Below are 18,626 nucleotides of genomic sequence, written 5' to 3'. Positions count from 1 at the left end.
CCCAAAATACTGGTGGATTACCTCCCACCAGAATTTTATGTGCACTTTAAAGGGCTTCTGTCACCCCACTAAACCTTTTTTTTTTTTTTGCTTACATATAATCCCTACACTGCGATTTATGGCTACATGATCAAATTAATCATTTTGGTCCTGTAGATTTAGTTTAAAACAAGCTTTTAAAATATGCTAATTACCTTGCTACCAGCAAGTAGGACGGCTACTTGCTGGTAGCAGCCGCATCCTCCGATCGTAATGACGCCCCCTCCACATTGTGATTGACAGGGCCAGGGAACGGGATCGTTCTCTGCTGGCCCTGCCTGTTTACATTAAAAATCTTGCGCCTGCGCTGCGGCCGTACCTGTCTTCAATTGGCGCAGGCGCACTGAGAGGCGGCCGCTCCATCCTCAATGCGCCTGCGCCGATGACGTCACATCTACACCCGGCGCAGGCGCACTGAGGATGGAGCGGCCGCCTCTCAGTGCGCCTGCGCTTGGCCGCTGAAGGTATCTGTGTTGGCCTCATGTTCATATGTGCCCGCTTTGCTGAGAAAATTGAGGGTTCGATATATGCAAATGAGCCTTTAGGAGCAACAGGGGTGTTGCTATTACACATGGAAGCTCTGCTCTCTCTGCACTCTGAATGACAGGACTAGATGTGGTAATGTTTTCACTGCCTGGCCCTGTCAATCAAATTGCAGAGGGTGGGACAGTTGCAGTGAGAGCAGAACCTTTAGGTGAAATGGCAACACCCCTGTTGCTCCTAAAGGCTCATTTGCATAAATTAAAACATCATTTCTCTCAGCAATGCGTACACATATGAACATGGAACCAACACAGATGCCTACAGCAGTCAAGTGCACATGTAAGGCCCCTTTCACACAGGTGAGTATTCCGCGCGGGTGCAATGCGTGAAGTGAACGCATCGCACCCGCACTGAATCCTGACCCATTTATTTCTACGGGGCTGTTCACATGAGCGGTGATTTTTCACGCATCACTTGTGCGTTGCGTGAAAAAATCGCAGCATGCTCCTCTTTGTGCGTTTTTCACGCAACGCAGGCCCCATAGAAGTGAATGGGGTTGCGTGAAAATTGCAAACATCCGCAAGCAAGTGTGGATGCGGTGCGATTTTCACGCACGGTTGCTAGGAGACAAATTTTTTTTTTTTTTTAACTCACCTTAATCCACTTGCTCACGCAGCCGGCATCTCTTCTGTCTTGATCTTAGCTCTGTGTAGTAACATGGACCTTTGGTGACGTCACAGTCATCACATGATCCATCACATGATCTTTTACCGCGGTGATGGATCATGTGATGACCGGAGTGACGTCACCACGGGTCCTGTTGCTACACAAAGCTAAGATGAAGACAGAAGGAGATGCCGGCTATGCGAGCAAGTGGACTAAGGTGAGTTAAATTATTTTTTATTTTTTTTAACCCCCCCCAGCCCTATTGTACTATGCATTCTGTATTCAGAATGCTATTATTTTCCCTTATAACCATGTTATAAGGGAAAATAATACAATCTACAGAACACCGATCCCAAGCCCGAACTTCTGTGAAGAAGTTCGGGTTTGGGTACCAAACACGCGCGATTTTTCAGTGCAAAACGCTTTACAATGTTTTGAACTCGCGCGATGTTCCCGCAATGCACCCGCACATTTTCCCGCAACGCCCGTTTGAAAGAGGCCTAACAGTTCAGCAAGTGTCATAGGTACAAATCTGCTGACAGATGCCCTTTAAAGTACCCTAAGGGATCAAAAAATAACGGTAAAAAAAGTTTTTGAGAAAAATTCTAATCACCCTCCTAAAATGCCTGTACTATTAAAATATAAAAGTTTTTATCTCATACAGTGAAGGATGTAATGGAAAAAACATTTTAATGGCTGATCATTTGTTTGTTTTTTATTGCATCACCTCCCAAAACAATTGAATAAAACGTGATCGAAAAGTTATACATGCCTCAAAATGGTACACCCATCAAAAAATGAACTCTCTCACAGTATCATAGATGTAAATATAAAAAAAGTTATGAGAGTCAGAATATGGTGATGCCATATATCAATGTACAAGAAAACTATAAAGAAAATTGCCGTCACTGTAATCAGACTGAACCATGGAAAGAGGCTGACATGTCAGTTTTATCGCATAGGGAACACCATATTTTTCCACTCCATTTAGAATATTTTTTTCCAGTTTCCCACTACATCGTATGCAACATTAAATGGTGCCATTAGAAAGTATAACTTGTCCCACAAAATAACAAGCCCCATACAGCTATATGAACAGAAAAATTAAAAACATTATGGCTCTGGAAAGGCAGGAAGCAGAAAAAGGAAAATCAGTGCATCAAGAAGAGGTTAAATAAGAAAACTATCCAGCCTTCTATAATTGTCCTTTTAGCATTTCAGGCCCCCTCCAATAACAAGACTAACTCATTACGAGAAGACACTAGATGTGTATGATTAATAGAGAATATTCAGTGAAACTACAAATCCCAGCATCCTTGGGAAGCTTGAACACATGGGAGCAGCTGGAAGTAAACAGCAGTCATGAGACTGTAGTGAAGTCAGAGAAGGTGGTGCCAGACGGGAACTGACACTTACCAGCTGAGAGCTGTGAGAAGAGAGCAAGACGGAGAGAGCCTAGCCATAACTACCTGAAGAGGGGCCAGTGAGTGACCTGACAGGTGAGCAGCGCCTCTCTACCTTAGGTTTCAGTTTGGTAACTCACAGGATTTACAAAGTGAACTTCTGGAACTTTTATGTATGATTCTTAATTTTGAACTCTGTAAGGTTGGTCATCACCGGCCCAAATGGACCGACCACTACGACAGTGTTAGTGTTGTGTAGTAAGACTAAGGACGTGTTCACATTTCCATTTTGTTTTCCATTCTTGTAATCCATCAGAAGAACAAAAAAAACAAAAAAAATAGAATTCTTTATTTTGAGCATCCGTTGTGCTCATTTTGCATCCGTTTGTGTCAATTCCGTCAGAGATCCCTTATTTTTGACAAGTGATAAAAGTCTCTTGTTGAAAATAACGAATCTCTGACGGGACAGACACAAACGGATGCAAAACGACCACAACGGATGCTCAAAATAAAGGATCTGTTTTATTTTTCTGATCTTCTGACGGATCAGTTGAGTGATCGCTGTATTCGCCAAAACTGCATACATCTTTAGGGCTCATGCACACGACCGTTGGCTGTTTTGCGGTCAGCAAATTGTGGATCCGCAAAACATGGATACCAGCCGTGTGCATTCTGCATTTTGCGGAACAGAACAGTCAGCCCCTAACAGATTATAATAAGTTCTATAAATTAGCGGACGGCACAGAACCCAAGTGCAGATGCGGATAGCGTTTTGCGACTCAGTTGAAGTAAATGGGTCCTCATCCAACCCACAAAAAATGCGGCCGTGCAGGGATTTGAAGGGACGTGGGTTCCGGGGAGCAGGTACGTATGCTCTAGAGGAGGGGCACGGGCATTCTGGGGATCATTATAAGGATTGGATAACCGCTTTAATCAAAGTTCATTAATAAGTTATATGTACCCCAAAATAGTGGCATCAAAAAATTAACTTCATACTGGGAAAAAACAAGCCCCCATATGGCTACATGGATGGAAAATGCAATGATGCAAAAACAAATACATTCCTTTATCCTGTAGGGGACACTACCATCTGCATTGCTTTTAGCTTTTATGTGAATATTCCATGTAATAAAAAAAATAAAACAGGTGGATGGTTTTTTTGGGCCCAAATTTTTTGACGTCACTTCATGTATTTGAATTCCAGTCCTGGCTCTTCCTCGCTTGTTTGGGCTTTTAGAGTCATTTGATTTTTTGAGTCAGACCATTCACTGCGACCAGAGAGGATAAGGGGGTGATTGACTCAGATAGAGCATCACACATTACACTGATAAGTCGCGGTTGTGGCAAACTTTCAAGTTGTGCTGCGATCCCATTCATTTCTATGGCTGCCCTGCTACATAGCAATACTTGGTCACCTATAATGGAGAATTAGGCAATAATTAATATGGTTACCAAACTCTTCCCATGCTACCCAGCCTCATCAGATGCTGGTGTCGATACCTGATCACATGTCAGGTGTGTAGGCTGCGTTCCACATTGGAACACTCCGTTATATGTGAATCAATGTCGGTCATGATTTAGTGGTTGTACTCTGTATTAGGCTGGGTTCACACCTGAGCATTTTACAGCGCGTTCCTACGCGCTGTAAAATGCTCAACAAGGAGAAACCAATGATTCCCTATTGGGAATGGTTCTCACCTGGGCGCTTTACAGCGCGTACGATCACGCTGTAAAACGCCCGACGCCCCAAGAAGTACATGAGCTTCTTTGGGGCGTCTTGTCGTGCGTTCCCGTACATAGACTTTCGGGAACGCGCGACAATGGGCGTTCGCTTGTCTCTGTATGCGCGATTGCAAACGCCGGTACAATCGCGCATACAGAGCGCTCCTTTCAGAACGCTCAGGTGTGAACCCAGCCTAAAACATGTGGTATAGTGCACACCACTGAGCGTGGTCATCTGAAGCATGTCTGCGCTCCACAGTGGAATGCAGGGTGCATGATATGCGCTACTAGTTATGATCAGTTATAGCAAACCGCGGGTTGTTGTTACTTACGGTATGCGTTTGGGTCGTACATGTGGTTCATTAAATATTTGGGATTTTATGATTTTCATGGGTCATTGTGCAGTTTGCACCCCATTGTGGGACGCATTCAAGTCACTTCTTGTTCATTATTTCCAGTTATCGTACTTCTGTTTAGGCAGTAAATTTAGTGCAAATTTTTAGCTTCTTTTACTTGTTTGATATATACCTATTACTGTTATTACTGTTATGGAATTTTAGATATGATATAACTTTTAATTGATAATAATAAAGGTGGTTTATTGTAAATCTCTGTGCTTCTTTTCTTTTGGGTCACTGCAACACTTGGGCCCGACAGCTGCCACACAACCAAGATCAGTGTGTAGCTTTAGCTTTACATGCAGGACAAGAATTTTTTTGTTTTGTTTTGTGATGTCTTTTTTTTTCACCCTTAGAGGTGCGTTTTTTTTGGTTCAAGTTAGAAAAAAAATACATGTGCAATAAGTGTTGGCATTTTTAATGTCAAGAAACGCCTAAAAAATATTGCAAAGAACATTGATCAGGCCTTTTTGAGTTCATTTTTTTTGCCCAGGGACCAAACTGTGTGTAAAGGATCCCTAAAAGTAATATATCAGCCTGTGCACAGGCCGTTCTGCTCTACCACCGGTGAGAATTATTAGGCCTATATTTCAACCTCTTGTTGTAAACAAGAATATAACTATTAGGCTGCTTTCACACTAGCGTTCGCTGGTCCGCTCGTGAGCTCCGTTTGAAGGAGCTCACGAGCGGACCCGAACGCAGCCGTCCAGCCCTGATGCAGTCTGAATGGAGGCGGATCCTCCCTGGCACGGAGCGCATCCAATCAGCGCGCTCCGCTCTTAGCCAGGGAGAAGACGCTCCAGTTCTCGCGAGACTTCAGAGAACTGGAGCGATTTCGTCTATCCGGCTAAGAGCGGAGCGCGCTGATTGGATGCGCTCCGTGCCAGGGAGAAGATGGAAGGCACGCCGAGGAGAACTTTTAAAGCCAGCCCATTTGAGGCTGGCTCATTAGCATAGACGGCGGGAATTATTCCGGAGGGCATAGCGGACAAACGGGGGCACAGTTTGAAAAAAGAAAAAACGATCAAGACTTCATGGGGGCATGTAAGTTAAGCTATGGTCTTAGTTTAATTTTTTTTTTTAGGTGAAAGGTCCTCTTTAAGCAGAGAAATTCACATTGTAGGTGCATTCCCACTCTGAGAGACAGAATTTAAAAACAAAATTCAGGAAATCACATTGTATGATTTGTAAAGAATGTATTTGCCTTGCACTGCTGAACATAAGTATTTGAACACCTGAGAAAATCAGTGTTAATATTTGGTACAGAAGCCTTTGTTTGCGATTACCGAGGTCAAACGTTTCCTGTAGTTCTTGACCAGGTTTGCACACACTGCAACAGGGATTTTGGCCCACTCCACCACACAGATCTCATCTAGATCTGTCAGGTTTTGGGGCTGTCGCTGAGCAACACAGAGTTTCAGCTCCCTCCAAAGATGTTCTATTGGATTTAGGTCTGGAGACTGGCTAGGCCACTCCAGAACCTTGATATGCCTCTTACAGAGCCACTCCTTCGTTATCTTGGCTGTGTGCTTCGGGTCGTTGTCATGTTTTAAGACTCAGCCATGACCCATCTTCAATGCTCTGACTGAGAGAAGGAGGTTGTTGCTTAAAATCTCACAATAAATGGCCCCATTCATCCTCTCCTTAATACAGTGCAGCCGTCCTGTCCCCTTCACAGAAAAGCACCCCCAAAGCATGATGTTACCACCCCCATGCTTCACAGTAGAGATGGTGTTCTTGGGATGCAACTGATCCTTCTTTTTCCGCCAAACACGACGAGTGAAGTTTAGACCAAACGGTTCTACTTTGGTCTCATCTGACATGACTTTCTCCCATGCCTCCTCTGGATCATCCAGATGGTCATTGGCAAACTTCAGACGGGCCTGGACATGTGATGACTTGAGCAGGGGAACCTTCTGTGCAATGCATGATTTGAAACCATGACGGCGTAGTGTTCTACCGACAGTAATCTTTAAAACTGTGGTCCCAGCTCTCTTCTTGTCATTGACCAGATCCTTCCTTGTAGTTCTGGGCTGATTCCTCACCTTTATTATCATCAGTGATACCCCACGAGGTGAGATCTTGTATGGAGGCCCAGTCCGAGGGAGACTGACAGTCGTCTTTAACCTCTTCCATTTTCTAACAATTGCTCCAACATGTCTGTGAAGGTTCTCATTTATCCAGGTCATGGTATATATCTGTAAAGAATAAATCAAGGCAACTGGACGTACTGTAGATTTCTTGAAAACGTTTCACTCGTTCTTCCAACGAGCTTTCTCAATTCTGAGTGATTGTACAAAAATTCTGGGAATAAATATGTAACTGAATCCACATCTGGTAATTATACCCAGCATTGGGTCAAAGGTGTTGATTCCATTATCCTAATTGGAGTCAGTAGGTGATAAAGACTTCCCAGAAAAAGGTGTCAAGACAGCATTGTATGTGGCAGACAATAGATGTCTAATCCCCCCACCTCTATTCAAGCTTGGCTTCTCCAGAGAAAATCCCCACCAGCACAGAGGCCAAGGCGAAGGAACTCAAACACCTCAGAGGGGCACTTAAAACTTGTGGGTATCCAGTTTGGGCCTTTGTCAAAACAGAAGGAAGGAGAAGAAAGACCACCAAGACTACCAGTGAGGGTGAGAAGCATGACAGACGCAAGAATATGGTTATCCCATATGTAGCTGGGGTGTCTGAGAAACTCAAAAGGATTTTTAATAAACATCACATTCCTGTTTGCTTTAAACCCAGCAACACACTGAGGCAACAACTGGTTCACCCCAAAGACCCAACGCCTAAACACAAGATGGACAACATTGTGTACGCAGTCCAGTGCAATGAGGAATGCTCAGAACTGTATATCGGCGAAACAAAACAACAACTACATCAGCGTATGGCTCAGCATAGAAGAGCCAAAACCTCTGGTCAAGATTCAGCCGTGTACTTACTTCTAAAAGGAACAGGACACACCTTTGAAGACAGTCAAGTACGTGTTTTGGATAAGGAGGCCGATTGGTACAAACGAGGCGTGAAGGAGGCCATCTACGTAAAAATGGAGAAGCCAAGCTTGAATAGAGGTGGGGGGATTAGACATCTATTGTCTGCCACATACAATGCTGTCTTGACACCTTTTTCTGGGAAGTCTTTATCACCTACTGACTCCAATTAGGATAATGGAATCAACACCTTTGACCCAATGCTGGGTATAATTACCAGATGTGGATTCAGTTACATATTTATTCCCAGAATTTTTGTACAATCACTCAGAATTGAGAAAGCTCGTTGGAAGAACGAGTGAAACGTTTTCAAGAAATCTACAGTACGTCCAGTTGCCTTGATTTATTCTTTACAGATAAATTGCTCCAACAGTTGATCTATTTTCACCAAGCTGTTTGGCAATTGCCCCGTAGCCCTTTCCAGCCTTGTGGAGGTCCACAATTTTGTCTCTGGTATCTTTTGCCAGCTTTTTGGTCTTGCCCATGGTAGTAGTTGGCATCTGACTGACTGTGGGGTGGACAGGTGTCTTTAAAGAGCTCAGACAGGTGCTACTAAGTTAGATTAATGAGTGGAGTAGAGGTGGACTTTTTAAAGGCACAGTAACAGGTCTTTGAGAGCCAGAATTCTTGCTGTTTCTCAGGTGTTCAAATACTTATGTGCAGCGGTGCTAGACAAACACATTATTTAAAAATCATACAATGTGATTTCCTGAATTTCTTTTTTTATCCTGTTTCTCAGAGTGGAAATGCACCTACAATGTAAATTTCAGACCCCTCCATGAATTCTAAGTGGGAGAACTTGCAAAATCGCAGGGTGTTCAAATACTTCTGTTCCTCACTGTAACAGACAAAATGAGCTGCACAGACTCCACTGACTGCACAGAGTCCGTTCAGTTTCCGGTTGGGAAGCTGTTTCTTTACCAACAAAAAAGTATTTGGCGGAATCTGCAAGGGAGGCCACGAACAGAGCCTCTAACGCAGATGTGAATAAGCCCTTAGTAACGTTTATTTACTGTATCATGTTAACATATGCAGCTTCTTCATTATTTTCAAGATCTCTTTTTGCACTCAGTGTATGTAAAGACTCTTGTTTACTTTCAGAGGCTGAACACCCACCCAAATTATGGTCCATTGACAACAGTGCACAGCGTGTTTGTATAAGAAGCAGGACATAATCAGGAGAAAATGTTCAACCTTTGGATGTAAAGAATGTTTCCATTAACCAACATCAAGCAGAGATCTTGAAGATGGTGAAGGATTGAAGCTATAGTAGCTATAGCCTGTAATATTATTACACTCCAGAAATACATCCAGGCCCCTCTTGAATTCCTTTATTGTACTCACCATCACCACCTCCTCAGGCAGAGAGTTCCATAGTCTCACTGCTCTTACCGTAAAGAATCCTCTTCTATGTTTGTGTACAAACCTTCTTTCCTCCAGACGCAGAGGATGTCCCCTCGTCACAGTCACAGTCCTGGGTATAAATAGATGATGGGAGAGATCTCTGTACTGACCCCTGATATATTTATACATATTTATTAGATCTCCCCTCAGTCGTCTTTTTTCTAAACTGAATAACCCTAATGTTGATAATCTTTAAGGGTACTGTAGTCCCCCCATTTCAGTTATTACTTTAGTTGCCCTCCTCTGGACCTTCTCCAGCTCTGCTATGCCTGCTTTGTTCACAGGAGCCCAGAACTGTACACAGGACTCCATGTGTGGTCTGACTAGTGATTTGTAAAGTGGTAGGGCTATGTTCTCATCACGGGCATCTGTGACCCTTTTGATGCAACCCATTATCTTATTGGCAGCTGCCTGACACTGGTTTCTACAGCTTAGTTTGCTGTTCACTAAAATTCCTAAGTCTGTTACACAGTGTTTTACCATTTAGTGTGTACTGCAGGTATTCAATTGACCTCACCACTCTCAAAGGCAATCATGATGCATATCAAGATGGCGGTGGAGGCTGGAATGGAGGTCTATCTTCTTCAGCGATGAGTCCCACTTTTGTCTCGGATGCAATGATAGCTGGAAATTGGTCTAGAGACCACATGGGCAACAAGGGAACGTCACATTGGTCTTAATCCCAGGATTATGGTGTGGGGTGGCATAATGTACAGTAGCCAGAGCCCTCTAGACTTCAGTTTGGCAGCACTGACTGGATAGTATCAGACTATGTAGAGACACCCCCCCAACCGGTAACTCCCAGCTGGACTTTGACTTCAAAGTGCCAGTAATTTATTCATACCTTCAAGCAGGAATAATAAAGGAATGGCACATCCTTGAGCTATAGGAATAGATGCTCCAGAATTGTTATTACATGGGAAATGCAAGTACCTACTAAAACAGACATGTCAGGAGAGGTGACCGTTTCTCTTTAACTAATCAACAAGCATGGACAACTTTTATGTGATGTATATGGCCAGCTTTACATCTTCTCTTCTATCCTGCACAGATATGAAAGTGTTTATTACTGTGCTGAAGTGCATTCAGAAAGAGAACAAAGGGAGTTCCATTGTCCTTATCAGCGATCAGTAAATGGGGGTGGGGTGGGGGGGGTCACATGCCCTCCTTTCTGTCATTGTTAGTTTTTTTGGCATGAATACTTGAAGCCCACACAGAGACATGGATTTAAAGAGAACCTGTCACCATGAAATGCAGTCTACAGGCAGCATGTTATAGAGCAGAAGGAGCTGAGCAAATTGATATATAGTTTTATGGGAAAGATTCAGTAAAACTTGTCATTTATTCAGTTAAATTTATATTTGGGTAACTAAGCTCAGAAAGAGCAGGACTATGAATGTATAAATTACAAGTTATACTAAATCTTTTTCACAAAACTATCAATCTGCTCCACTCCTTCTGCTCTGTAACACATGATAAGGTTATTGGGGAAGTTCCCTCGGGTCCTCCCCACCCTATTTCACCCATAACTACCAACCTCCCCCACCCCATCATCCCTCCAAGAAAGACACTGAGGCAGATATTGGAATTAAATGGCCACAGCAGCCTTTTATTAATACAAACATAACATCAAAAACATGTACATCATGAACCCGACGAAGGAGGTCCTGAAAGCCCTAGCTTCACTTTAACCCCTTAAGGACACAGCCTTATTACACCTTAGGACCAGGCCATTTTTTGAAAATCTGACCAGTGTCACTTTAAGTGGTAATAACTTTAAAACGCTTTGACTTATCCAGGCCATTCTGAGATTGTTTTTTCGTCACATATTGTACTTCATGACACTGGTAAAATAAAGTTAAAAAAAATATTTTTTTTTGCATAAAAAAAATGCCAAATTTACCAAAAATTGGGAAAAATTAGCAAATTTCAAAGTTTCAGTTTCTCTACTTCTGTAATACATAGTAATACCCCCAAAAATTGTGATGACTTTACATTCCCCATATGTCTACTTCATGTTTGAATTATTTTGGGAATGATATTTTATTTTTTGGGGATGTTACAAGGCTTAGAAGTTTAGAAGCAAATCTTGAAATTTTTCAGAAATTTACAAAAACCCAATTTTTAGGGACCACTTCAGCTCTGAAGTCACTTTGCGAGGCTTACATAATAGAAACCACCCAAAAATGACCCCATTCTATAAACTACACCCCTCAAGGTATTCAAAACTGATTTTACAAACTTTGTTAACCCTTTAGGTGTTGCACAAGAGTTATTGGCAAATGGGAATGTAATTTGAGAATTTAATTTTTTTGCCTAATTTTCCATTTTAACCAATATTTTCCACTAACAAAGCAAGGGTTAACAGCCAAACAAGACTGTATCTTTATTGCCCTGACTCTGCGGTTTACAGAAACACCCCATATGTGGCCGTAAACTACTGTACGGCCACACAGCGGGGCGTAGAGTGAAAGGTGCGCCGTTTGGTTTTTGGAAGGCAGGTTTTGCTGGACTGGTTTTTTGACACCATGTCCCATTTGAAGCCCCCTGATGCACCCCTAGAGTAGAAACTCCATAAAAGTGACCCCATCTAAGAAACTACACCCCTCAAGGTATACAAAACTGATTTTACAAACTTTGTTAACCCTTTAGGTGTTGCACAAGATTTAATGGAAAATAGAGATACAATTTCAAAATTTCACTTTTTTGGCAGATTTTCCATTTTAATATTTTTTTCCAGTTACAAAGCAAGGGTTAACAGCCAAACAAAACTCATTATTTATGGCCCTGATTCTGTAGTTTACAGAAACACCTCATATGTGGTCATAAACTGCTGTACGGTCACACGGCAGGGCGCAGAAGGAAAGGAATGCCATATGGTTTTTGGAAGGCAGATTTTGCTGGACTGGTTTTTTTGACACCATGTCCCTTTTAAAGCCCCCTGATGCACCCCTAGAGTAGAAACTCCATAAAAGTGACCCCATCTAAGAAACTACACCCCTCAAGGTATACAAAACTGATTTTACAAACCTTTTTAACCCTTTAGGTGTTGCACAAGATTTAATGGAAAATAGAGATACAATTTCAAAATTTCACTTTTTTGGCAGATTTTCCATTTTAATATTTTTTTTCCAGTTACAAAGCAAGGGTTAACAGCCAAAAAAAACTCGTTATTTATGGCCCTGATTCTGTAGTTTACAGAAACACCCCATATGTGTTCGTAAACTGCTGTACGGGCACACGGCAGGGCGCAGAAGGAAAGGAATGCCATACGGTTTTTGGAAGGCAGATTTTGCTGGACTGGTTTTTTTGACACCATGTCCCATTTGAAGCCCCCCTGATGCACCCCTAGAGTAGAAACTCCAAAAAAGTTACCCCATTTTAGAAACTACGGGATAAGGTGGCAGTTTTGTTGGTACTAGTTTAGGGTACATATGATTTTTGGTTGCTCTATATTACACTTTTTGTGCGGCAAGGTAACAAGAAATTGCTTTTTTGGCACCGTTTTTTTTTTTGTTATTTACACCATTCATCTGACAGGTTAGATCATGTGGTAATTTTATAGAGCAGGTTGTCACGGACGCGGTGATACCCAATATGTATACAATTTTTTTTATTTATGTAAGTTTTACACAATAATTTCATTTTTAAAACAAAAAAAATGTTTTAGTGTCTCCATAGTCTAAGAGCCATAGTTTTTTCAATTTTTGGGCGATTATCTTAAGTAGGGTCTCATTTTTTGTGGGATGAGATGACGGTTTGATTGGCACTATATTGGGGTGCACATGACTTTTTGATTGCTTGCTATTACACTTTTTGTGACGTAAGATGACAAAAAATGCCTTTTTTTACACCGTTTTTATTTTTATTTTTTTACGGTGGTCATCTGAGGGGTTAGGTCATGTGATATTTTTATAGAGCCGGCCAATACGGACGCGGCGATACCTAATATGTATACTTTTTTATTATTTATGTAAGTTTTACACAATGATTTCATTTTTGAAACAAAAGAAATCATGTTTTAGTGTCTCCATAGTCTAAGAGCCATAGTTTTTTCAGTTTTTGGGCGATTATCTTGGGTAGGGTATGATTTTTGCGGGATGAGATAACGGTTTGATTGTTACAATTTTGGCGTACATGCGACTTTTTTGATCACTTTTATTACCTTTTTTGGGAAGTAAGGTGGGCAAAATTCCAATTTCATCATAGTTTTTAATTTTTTATTTTTATGGCGTTCACCGTTCGGGTAAAGTAACATGACCATTTTATAGATCAGGTCGTTACGGACGCGGCGATACAAAACATGTGTAGGGAATTTTATTTTTTTCATTTTTAATCAGTGATAAATGTGTTTTTGGATTTTTACTTTTTTTTGACCCAGACCCACTTGGTTCTTGAAGATCCAGTGGGTCTGATGTCTGCATAATACAGTACAGTACAATATATATTGTACTGTACTGTATTTTACTTACACTTTGTCTGAACAGATCTCTGCCTTCAGCACAGATCTGTTCAGAACCATGGACAGCAGGACGCCTGAGAAGGCGTCCTGTTGCCATGGGAACCTTCCCCGTCTGCTCAGTAGTGGCCAGAACTGCGCAGACGGGGAAGGGTAAGGACGGGGCTTGGGGGGCTGCCTGGGAGCTCTCTCCCTCTCCATTCGGGGGGCTGCAAAGGCACAGCAGCCCCCCGATGGGAGAGGGAGGGAGCTCCCTGAGCTGTTAACCTTTTCCATACAGCGGTCCGTACGGACCGCTGTATGGAAAGGGTTAAACGGCTGACATCGCATCACCGATGTCAGCCGTTTATACCAGGGTGCCAGCAATGTGCTGGCACCCTGGTATACCCACTAGACGCCAACGATTATGCAATGAGAGGCGATCCCGCCTGCCGCACCGCCCGCCTCCCGCACCGCCCGCAACCCTCCCCCTGCACCTCCCACCGGGCTAAAAAAACTCGGGGGTGCAGGGGGGAGGGATACAGGAACGTTTTTTGAATCCTAAAGTTTCTGATCCCCGTGGTCCAGAAACTGCAGAAATCGCAGCAAACCGCAGGTCTGAATTGACCTGCGGTTTGCCGCGATCGCCAACATGGGGGGGTCCCCCCGCATTTAGCCTAGGTGCCTGCTCAATGATTTGAGCAGGCACCGGGTTCCGATCACTGCCAGCCGCACGGCAGTGATCGAAAATACACAGGGCGTACATGTACGCCCTGTGTCCTTAAGTACCAGGGCACAAGGGCGTACCTGTACGCCCTGTGTCCTTAAGGGGTTAAAACAAGTGCACCAAAACACCCGGGTAAATACAACTTGCCACCAGCCGCACCACACCAGCTTGGAGACCCCCGAGTGCTGTATCCCCCTTAAACCGACCGATTACCAAAACCTGGGAGTCCAGCCCCACCAATTGAGGCCCTCCCATCCACAAAACACCAAGTCCTAGCCCAGCTTCCAGGACCTCCTACCGCCCCAACTGCCGTGACAAACAGAATCGACCTTCCGCAAACAAAAAAAGGAGGGTGGGTGGGAGCTTGTTCAAACTAAAGATGGCGCCCGATAGCCCTTGGCGCCACCCTTATAAACCTCCAGCTCCTCCCCTTCCCCTAACCGCTACCTCCCTCCAGTTAACCCCTTCCTCACGTCACTATCCCTCACCTACTTACCCTGCATCCCCTCGCTCCCCAAAAACCTATCATGGCAGCCTCCCTTAAAGGCTGTCGCCCCCCAGTACAGCTGCACTTGATAAGATTATTGGGGAAGTTCCCTCGGGTCCTCCCCACCCTATTTCACCCGTAACTACCAACCTCCCCCACCCCATCATCCCTCCAATAAAGACACTGAGGCAGATATTGGAATTAAATGGCCACAGCAGCCTTTTATTAATACAAACATAACATCAAAAACATGTACATCATGAACCAGACGAAGGAGGTCCTGAAAGCTCTAGCTTCACTTTAAAACAAGTGCACCAAAACACCCGGGTAAATACAACTTGCCTCCAGCCGCACCACACCAGCTCGGAGACCCCCGAGTGCTGTATCCCCTTAAAGCAACCGATTACCAAAACCTGGGAGTCCAGCCCCACCAATTGAGGCCCTCCCATCCACAAAACACCAAGTCCTAGCCCAGCTTCCAGGACCTCCTACCGCCACAGATGCGCAACTTGAACCAACCACCTCAAGCTTGCGCGCCCCTCCATACCACCAACGCCCGTTCAATCCCGCCCTGCAGACCCAGGGCCCATAAATCAACACCCACCGCATAAGGGTGAACCCCGTCTGCTCTCCAAAAATCCCCCTCGCCAGACTCCAAATCGAAATGCCGAACCACCACCGAACCATTACGGGTCACAAATTTTCCGACCGCCCGATTCACCTTTATACGAGCCCTGTTAATCCGCTCCACAGACCGCGCCTCACGCCAACTCTTCCTCGGGACAATATCTGAGCACACCACCACCTGCCCCAGAAACAAGGCCCACAATCGCAGCAAGTCAAATTTAATGTCTCTTATCAGTTCCCTTACCGGCTTCACTCCCAAACCGTTACCATCCGCATGAACCACTAGAACATCCGGGGGACGATCCAGCTGAACAAAGCGATGCACCTCCCTCAAAACCCCTCCCCACAACATACCTCGATAGCCCATCCACCGGATGGCCGCAACATCCCTGCTAACACCCAGCTGCCGCCCAGGAGGCCTGACGTCAGCACGCAACGCCCCCCAGAAAACAAAGAAATGGCCGATAATCCACACCAGCGCCGATAAACAACCTAAAATACAAAAGAAACAAGCAACATAAGAAAACAAGACCAACTCCACAACCCGTTAAACTTCCCTAAGACGCACGTACGAGCGGAACCTACTACACTCCCAGCGCCCAATCCTCTGAATGACCGCATCACTCATACCTCTCCGCACAGCCTCCGTGGCTGCCCCTATCCTGAACGAGTGACCCGTGTAGCGCCCTGAATTCACCCCAAGACTCCGCAAATACCTCTTCAACACGGCCAGAAAGTGATACCGAGACAAAAATGACCCATCCTCGTGCCGAAGCAACGGGGTGCCCACCTCCCGTAAGCCTGCACAATACTCCCGCAAGCAGACCACTGGGCACATAGCACAGCCTGGGACCGGAAACAAACAAACACAATGGCCCCGCCCCTCCTGATCCGTTTTCGACGCCCTTAACCGAATCAACACCCGATCCGGAAACACATCCACATCTTCATCCCGCAACCCCCCAGCACAGCGAACACTCCCACTCACCAGTTCCCCCAACCGAAAAGCCCCGAAGAAGGCCAGCGAATACGCTGCCTTAAACAGACGAATCTCACTCCCCGAGCTACAGACCAACTCAACCTGCACCCCCAGTTTCAGCAACAAATCAAATGACACCGGCCGACGCCGATCCTCCGACCACCAACCCCTCCGCCAGCCCCTCAAAACCTGTCGAACCACAAAAGCCTTGGTAACATCCTCTAACCCCTGCACCCGGAAACCAAACGCCAGACCCGCCATGCACCTGTTAACCCTGGCAACTGACCAACCCTCCTCCTTCTTCCACCCCAAGAACAGCACAGAGGCATCTCCCCAGCATCCACCCTCACTCCCAACATACCACACCATCTCACCTAAGCAACCCAAGAGGTCTCATACGCCGCCCACGTCCCAGCCGACAGGGACGCCCTGAACAGCCTGCTCACCGTACCTCCAAGATCTCCCACAACAACCCTGGGCACTCCATCCCGTCGACCTCCGTGTCCGGCGCCAACTGCCGAAAACGATCCCACTGCGAACGAGAAAGAGCATCCGCAATACCGTTAGAAACACCCGGCACATGTACCGCCACAGCCCAAACATTCAACGACAAACAACTCAAGACCATATGCTGTAACAACCTTACAACCTGAGGGGAAGAAGCCGACAACTGATTAATTGCCTGCACCACCCCCAAATTGTCACAATGAAAACGCACCTTTTTGTTCCTAAACTTGTCCCCCCACAACTCCAACACTAACACAATGGGAAACAACTCCAGCAACGCCACATTCTTAACCCAACCCCTCTCCACCCACAACGTAGGCCAGCGATCAGCACACCACTGCCCGTTACAATAAACCCCAAAACCAACCCCACCTGCCGCATTTGAGAAAAGGTCAAAATCCACACTATCCACCGCATCCCCCAAAACCAGCGCCCTCCCGTTAAATTCCTCCTAAAACCGAGCCCACACCCACAAATCCCCCCGCAGCTCCCTTCCCAATCGGATGAAATGGTAAGGAGCCTTCATCCCAGCGGTCGCCGCCGCCAGCCGCCTGCAAAATATACGCCCCATGGGCATAATACGACACGCAAAATTCAACTTCCCCAACAATGACTGCAAATCCCGCAAACGAATCTTAACCAACCGGCTCGCCCTGGCCACCTCCGCACGCAAATCCACCAACTTATCCTCAGGAAGTCTACACTCCATGGCCACCGTATCCAACACAATACCTAAAAAACTGAGTTCCGTCGTGGGCCCCACCGTCTTACCTTCCGCCAAGGTAACCCCAAAAGTCGCAAACACCGATTGCAACATAGCAAGCAATACTGAACAAACCCGGGAATCAGCTGGACCCAAACACAAAAAATCATCCAAGTAATGGATGACCAACGTACTACCCGCCACCTCCTTTACCACCCACTCCAAAAAACAACTAAACATCTCAAAATACTCGCAGGACAGGGAAGAACCCATCGGCAAACACCTGTCCACATAAAAACCCCCGTCCCCAAAACACCCCAACAAATGCAGGCTATCTGGATGCACCGGAAGCAGCTGAAACACCGCCTCGATATCCGTTTTAGCCAACAGGGTTCCTGGACCCAAACGCCGAACCCACTCCACAGCCGCATCAAACGAGGTATAAACCACCGAACATAATTCGGGGTCAATGCCCTCATTGACCGACTCACCCGTCGGGTATGATAGATGATGGATCAACCGAAACTTGTTCGGCTCCTTCTTAGGAACCACCCCCAAAGGTGAGACCCGAAAATTAGGCAAAGGCGGACCCGAAAACGGGCCAGCCATCCTCCCCAACCCCACCTCCTTAGCCAATTTTTCCGCCACCAACCCGGATGGTCCCCCGCCGAGCACAAATTCTTCCCCACAAAGGGGGCCGGCCCCGGATCTGACGGAATCCTAAACCCGGAACTAAAACCGTCCAACAATAACTGCGCCGCACCCCGATTCGGGTACCTATCTAGAAACGGCAACATCTTTTCCACCCGTACCGGCGTCCGGCCCTTTTTCACCATTCCCCCCCCTGCTGCCTTCTGCCCCTGAAACACCGAGACGCTCCTCGCCCCCCACCGCAGTTAGTGCACTCGTGCTTGAACTTGCACTTAACGCCAAACTTACAGGTTCCCTCATTAAAGAGGAAACACAATTCCTTTGCCACCGCTGTTGACAAACCCGACGTGCCAGCCCCAGAACCCCCGCCCCCCCTAAAGGACTGCCCCTGCTGCC

The 18,626-nt window shown here is 45.4% G+C and overlaps 1 protein-coding gene across 1 annotated transcript in view; it reads left to right on the top strand.

Moving 5' to 3' along the window:
• Positions 1-2,569: 2,569 nt before the first annotated feature.
• PLEKHB2 (pleckstrin homology domain containing B2) overlaps positions 2,570-18,626 on the top strand; it is a 63,138-nt gene continuing 47,081 nt past the window's right edge. Inside the window, exon 1 of the mRNA XM_044290174.1 lies at positions 2,570-2,687. The gene's annotated coding sequence lies outside the window, so the exon portion shown is untranslated. The remainder of the gene's footprint in view (positions 2,688-18,626) is intronic.

Source organism: Bufo gargarizans, chromosome 4, assembly GCF_014858855.1.
Source record: "Bufo gargarizans isolate SCDJY-AF-19 chromosome 4, ASM1485885v1, whole genome shotgun sequence".
NCBI classification, from domain to species: domain Eukaryota; kingdom Metazoa; phylum Chordata; class Amphibia; order Anura; family Bufonidae; genus Bufo; species Bufo gargarizans.
This window is presented reverse-complemented; position numbering and strand designations above follow the sequence as displayed.